Below are 6,261 nucleotides of genomic sequence, written 5' to 3'. Positions count from 1 at the left end.
TCTAAATCATTTTATTTGGGAAAACAGAATTGCAGTTCAGGGCATACACACAGACTGGGGTGGTCTTCAGAAGAACAAAGAGATGGTTGGAGGTTTCATTAGAGAAATGTTATGTATTGCCTTGAAAGATAGCTCATTGACCCTAAGCAAAGTTTTTAGGAGCAGGCAAGCTCTAATTTGTGAGAGAAGGTGGTAAGTAAAACCAGTCTTAGAGTTTCAGCAGCTACTAGGTAAAACTGGTCTTCAGGTTATATAGCAGGTCACTTTGGCAGCTGGCTTTCAATATAATTCCTGGGCAGGCACTTTGTGCCCCAACTGCTTTCTCTTCTCCCTCATTTCTGGACTCTAATTTATCTGGGTATGACAAGATAATTCCAATTCATATAATCAGTTTTCAAGGCTGCTATTCACTGAATGGTGACAGCAATATGGGTGCCTTCAACTGCCCTTCATTCTGTTTTTTGATGAGCTGATAACAGAATACGTGGAAGCTTCCCTAAGAGATAACACCCTGAGACTTTGGTCAACTCTGCAGCCAGAATGAATCTAAAAATATCCCTTCTCTGCACAAAATCCTTCAGTGGCTCCCCATTTCTCTCAAAGGAAAAACTGAAGTACTCAACAACAGCTTAACAACACTTTTCATGGTCTATCTCCTCTTACCTCAATCTCAGCTACTATGAGTGACTGCTTTGCCTTAGGACCTTCTCACATTCCATCTGCCTGAAACACGTTAACTTCTGCTTGCCGCATGGGCCACTCGCTCACCTCAGTCATGATCAAATGTTCCCTCCCTGAGGCTACTCTCCCCACCCCACCTAAAATTGCAACACTTTACTTGAATCCCAATCCCCTGTATGCAGTTCTGCTTTTTCCTTCTTCCACAGCACTGATCCTTTTTTTTTTTTTTTTTTTTTTTTTTTTTTTTTTTTTTTTTTTGAGACAGTTTTACTCTTGTTGCCCAAGCTGGAATGCAAAATGGTGCGACCTCAGCTCACTGCAACCTTCACCTCCCAGGTTCAAGCGATTCTCCTGCCTCAGCCTCTGGAGTAGCTGGGATTACAGGCACCTACCACCGCACCCGGCTAATTTTTTGTATTTTTAGTAGAGATGGGGTTTCACCATGTTAGCCAGGCTGGTCTCGAACTCCTGACCTCAGGTGATCCACCCGTCTCAGCGTCCCAAAGTGCTGGCATCACAGGCGTGAGCCACAGTGCCTGGCTAGCACTGATGCACTGATCACTTTTTAACACACTACATCATTGACTTAACTTATTTTAGGTTTTTTTGCTTGTTTGTTTTGTTTTTTTTGCACAGAGTCTCGCTCTATTGCCCAGGCTGGATTGCAGTGGCATGATCTCAGCTCATGCAAACTCCACCTCCCGGGTTCACGCCATTCTCCTGTCTCAGCCTCCCGAGTAGCTGGGACTACAGGCGCCCGCCACCTCGCCCGGCTAGTTTTTTGTATTTTTTTAGTAGAGACGGGGTTTCACTGTGTTAGCCAGGATGGTCTCGATCTTCTGACCTCGTGATCCGCCAGCCTCAGCCTCCCAAAGTGTTGGGATTACAGGCGTGAGCCACCGCGCCTGGCTTATTTTAGTTTTTATTGGATCTGTCCTCCCACCAGAATGTCAGTTTCACAAGGTTAGGGATCTTTGCTTTGGTAGCCGATGTATCCTGAGTCCATGGAACAGCACCTGGCACACAGTAAGTGCTTAATATAGACTTCTAAACAAATGAAATGGGTTACCACGTGGCCATTTGTTCTTACAGTTGCATATTTGAGTTGTGAACTGTTAGCATTATTAGTCACTGAACTCTTAGCATGACACAGATTATAGAATGGAGTTGGCAGGCAATAAAATTTTTGTGGGATTTAATTGAAATAAGAATTGTAAAAGTCACAGGTGTACTTCACTGTAGCAGCCATCGCTCCTTTCTGACTTGTAATATTTCTGCCCTCTAGTGGTTAGCCTTTTTTGCTAAATTTTTTTTTTTTTTTTAATTACACTGTACTGCTAGTTACAGAATCAAATCTCAAGGTTGAAAGGGACTTAAAGGTCAGCCAGTCTCATTAAATGTGGCGCAGAGAGCTAAGCTTCAGGGCATAAAAACAGCCACATAGCTTTAGAAGTGGCATCCTATCTTTCAGCTTCTAAATTTACTTTGGCAGAATAGTAATTGTCACATACCACTGGCCTCGATCCTTGCGCCTCGTTTTCTAGAGATAAGGAAATGAAGATGGAGTGAGGTTATGGCTGTAGGGCAACTGTCTTCATGTTGAGGAGCCATTAAAGTGAACGTAGTAAAAATCCCATCACAGCATAATTGGCGAACATGAGAACTGTAAGAACATTCAGATAGTTCATGGGTTAAACCACATCTCCAAAACAGCTGAAGAGAGACAAATCCGGATGGTCTTGAACACTCATTTCCTCCTTCATTTTGGTAATTTGGCAGAAAACTGGCTCAGCAGGTCCGTGTTAGTCAAATAGGCAGAACCACCTCATCGCTATAGATATTTACAATATTAAGGGCATGGAGATCAGTCTTATTGGAATGTTGGTCACAGTGCATGTAAACCTCTATGCCTGGCCTCAGCTGAGGGATAATTCGATTCCAGGGATGGCATGCACTCTACTACTTTCTGCTTGTATGTTTTTCCTCTAATAAACCCAAACTTATACCTGTATCACTTAACACAGTGGTGTGTTTTCATGGCCCTTTCTGAGCATGCATAACTGTACCCCAGAAATGTCCTGTTACAGAGCGGAAATATTGGTTCATCTGTCAAAACGGGTGGCATATGTCTTTATGTGATTATAGGCTTCCAATACTGTCCTGGTATATAGAAACCTCTGGTTACAGCCATAGGTTTCCTAGTGCGTATGGGGTCATTTAACAAATAATGATTCCATTAACCACTGATAATTGTCTGACCTTGGCCCTGTCTTCTCCTTTGCATGAATCTTTGATAGTTCTAGTGTCAAAACAGCAGGTACAGTCAGCAGGGTAGAAAAACAAACTCTATTTTCAGCGAAACTAGAAAACAATATATCAAGTAGGTGAAGAAGTTTCCGAAAGCAGTGGAAACCAACAGGGCACGTGTAGGAAAAGGCAGAGAGGGAGAGAGATCCAAAGCTGCACATCTCAGAAATAGCCAGCAAAACACACACTTCTCAAAGGTGAGGGATTTACCTTGAGAAGCAATATATATTTCTTTTGTGTGCAGTCTTGGGAATAGAACAACCAGGCTGGTGACGAGGGCATCTCACAACCAAGTTAGATTCTGTGATGCAAAAAACAGGCCACTCTCCTGAAGATAACAGTGATAAAATCTGGACGACATATAAAAAGCAAATACTTGCAGGTGTTTTAGTATAACTGAGAGCAGCTGGATTCTTGTGGAATGTTGAGCTTTGGGAGAATGGAACAGCACCAGGTAAGTTTCCCATTTTCAAAGCCACTGGAGGGCTCTCCCTTTGGCCCTGGGGGTGTGGTGGTTGTTTGCAGGGGCTGTGCCTGAAGCTTGGACCTGCAGTCTGGGGCGTCTGTACACATGCATGGGAGCTCCCAGTCATGGAGCCGGAGGCAAGAGGAGAAGGAGGGCGATGGAACTGGTAGAAAGTGGACAGGTTCCAAGTGCTCCCTCCTCTTCTGTATTGTGGAATAGTATGTGTAGAATTGGTATTGCCTCTTCCTTGAATGTTTGGTCGAGTACACCAATGAAACTATCTGGGTCTAGAGTTTTCTTTGTGAGAAGGTGTTAAACTACACATGCAATTTCTTCAATAGATAGAGGTCAGGAGATATGTTTCTTCTTTATTAAGATTTGGTAGTTTAGGGCTGGGCACGGTGGCTTACGCCTGTAATCCCAGCACTTTGGGAGGCCGAGGCGGTTGGATCACTTGAGATCAGGAGTTCAAGACCAGCCTGGCTAACATGGTGAAACCCCGTCTATACTAAAAATTAAAAAAAAAAAAAAAAAAATTTGGCCGGGCATGGTGGCTCACGCCTGTAATCCCAGCACTTTGGGAGGCCAAGGTGGGTGGATCACGAGGTCAGGAGATCGAGACCATCCTGGCTAACATGGTGAAACCCTGTCTCTACTACTAAAAATACAAAACATTAGCCGGGCGTGGCGGCAGGCGCCTGTAGTCCCAGCTACTCGGGAGGCTGAGGTAGGAGAATGGCGTGAACCCGGGAGGCGGAGCTTGCAGTGAGCAGAGATAGAGCCATTGCACTCCAGCCTGGGTGACAGAGCAAGACTTCGTCTCAAAAAAAAAAAAAAAATTAGCCAGCACGGTGGCAGTTGCCTGTAATCCCAGCTACTCAGGAGACTGAGGTGGGAGAATCGCTTGAACCTGGGAGACAGAGGTTGAAGTGAGCTGAGATTGCACCATTGCACTCCAGCCTGGGTGACAACAACAAAACTCCATCTCAAAAAAAAAAAAAAAAAAGCCAGTCGCGGTGGCTCACGCCTGTAATCCCAGCACTTTGGGAGGCCGAGGTGGGCGGATCACAAGGTCAGGAGATCAAGACCATCCTGGCTAACATGGTGAAACCCCGTCTCTACCAAAAATACAAAAAATTAGCCAGGTGTGGTGGCAGGCACCTGCAGTCCCAGCTACTCGGAAGGCTGAGGCAGGAGAATGGCGTGAACCCAGGATGCGGAGCTTGCAGTGAGCTGAGATCACACCACTGCACTCCAGCCTGGGCAACAGAGCGAGACTCTGTCTCAAAAAAAAAAAAAAAAAAAAGATTTGGTAGTTTAGGTCTCTGAAGAAATTTTTCTATTTCACTTAAGTTTTTAAATGTATTGCGTTAAATTCAGGAACACAATACATTGTTATTAACTTTAGTCACCATTATGGACAATAGAACTCCTAAACTTATTCCTGCTGTTTAAAATTTTTTACCTTTTGACCACCATCTCTCCAACACCTACCCACCCCAGCCCCTGATACCCTCCATTCTGCTCACTGCTTCTATTAGTTCAATGTTTCAAGATTCCACATATAAATGAGATCATGCAGTATTTCTTTCTGGGCCTGGCTTATTTCACTCAACATAATAAGTCCTCCAGGTTTATCCATGTTACTGCAAATGGCAGGATTTCCTTCTTTATAAAGGCTGTACATATATGGACTACATTTTCTTTACCCATGATTGGGATATTTCTCACACTGTGAGCTTAGGAAAACTTCATTCCTAAACAGTGGTTGGGATTCTGCCTCCACCAACTGACAGTAGGTGTTTATCCATTAATCTGTTGCTGGACATTTGAGTTGTTTCATACATTGGCTATTGTAATTAATGCTGCCATGGAGATAGGAGTGCAAACAGCTCTTCAGCATACTGGTTTCAATTTCTGTGGATATATATATATGGTATTCTGTGGATACCCAGTAGTGGATTGCTGGGTCATATGATAGTAGAAAAAATTTTAAGAAGTAATGTGCCCAAGTAACAATGCATTTGATAAGGGCAACCCAGGTAAGACATAAGAAATGTCATAGAAGTTAAGGTACTCCCTGGAGTGCTTAAAGAAGGCGCTATATAGGAAATAGCATTTGAGCTGAGCAGTGAATAATTTTTGTAGAAAAGAGTGCCTTTTCAACACAAGAAAGAGCAATCAGTAAACTACAGAGGCAGGAAATGACAGTGTGTATGTGGATGATGGGAGCCGGCCTGGCAGCTGTGTTGGGGTCATGAGAGATCAGGCTTGGAGCTGGCAGGGTAGGTTGCGGGAGGCCCACGGAGCGTGGGCCAAGCACAGGCTGTGGAGAGATGACTCAGAGCAGAGAGAGCTTTTGAATGATGGATCTCCATGACCTGTAAAAGGGAGAGGCTTGGAGGCAGGAGGGCCTCTCTCGAGGTGCTAAAAGCTCTTGCAGAGGGAGGGAGGGATTGGTTTGAGCCACTGAGAGGACGTGAAAAAAAGAGAGGTCACAGCTACTGGGGGACGTAAGTCTCTGGGATACAGGGATACAGAAAACCAGAATGAGAAAGTCAGAGAAGAGTAGCTTTGAGAATTGGCCGTGTTCAGAAGCCTGTTTGAGGTAACATAGAGCAACATTTGATGTCCGGGCACAGTGGTGCATCCCAGCATGCTTTGGGAGGCCAAGGCAGGAGGATCACTTGAAGCCAGGAATTTGAGATCAGCCTGAACAACAGAGTGAGACTCTGTCTCTACCAATAAAAAAATTAACTGGGTGTGGTAGTTGCATGACTGTAGTCCCAGCTACTTGGGAGGCTAAG

This window comes from Rhinopithecus roxellana, chromosome 4, assembly GCF_007565055.1.
Source record: "Rhinopithecus roxellana isolate Shanxi Qingling chromosome 4, ASM756505v1, whole genome shotgun sequence".
Lineage (NCBI taxonomy): Eukaryota > Metazoa > Chordata > Mammalia > Primates > Cercopithecidae > Rhinopithecus > Rhinopithecus roxellana.
Note: the sequence above shows the minus strand (reverse complement) of the source record.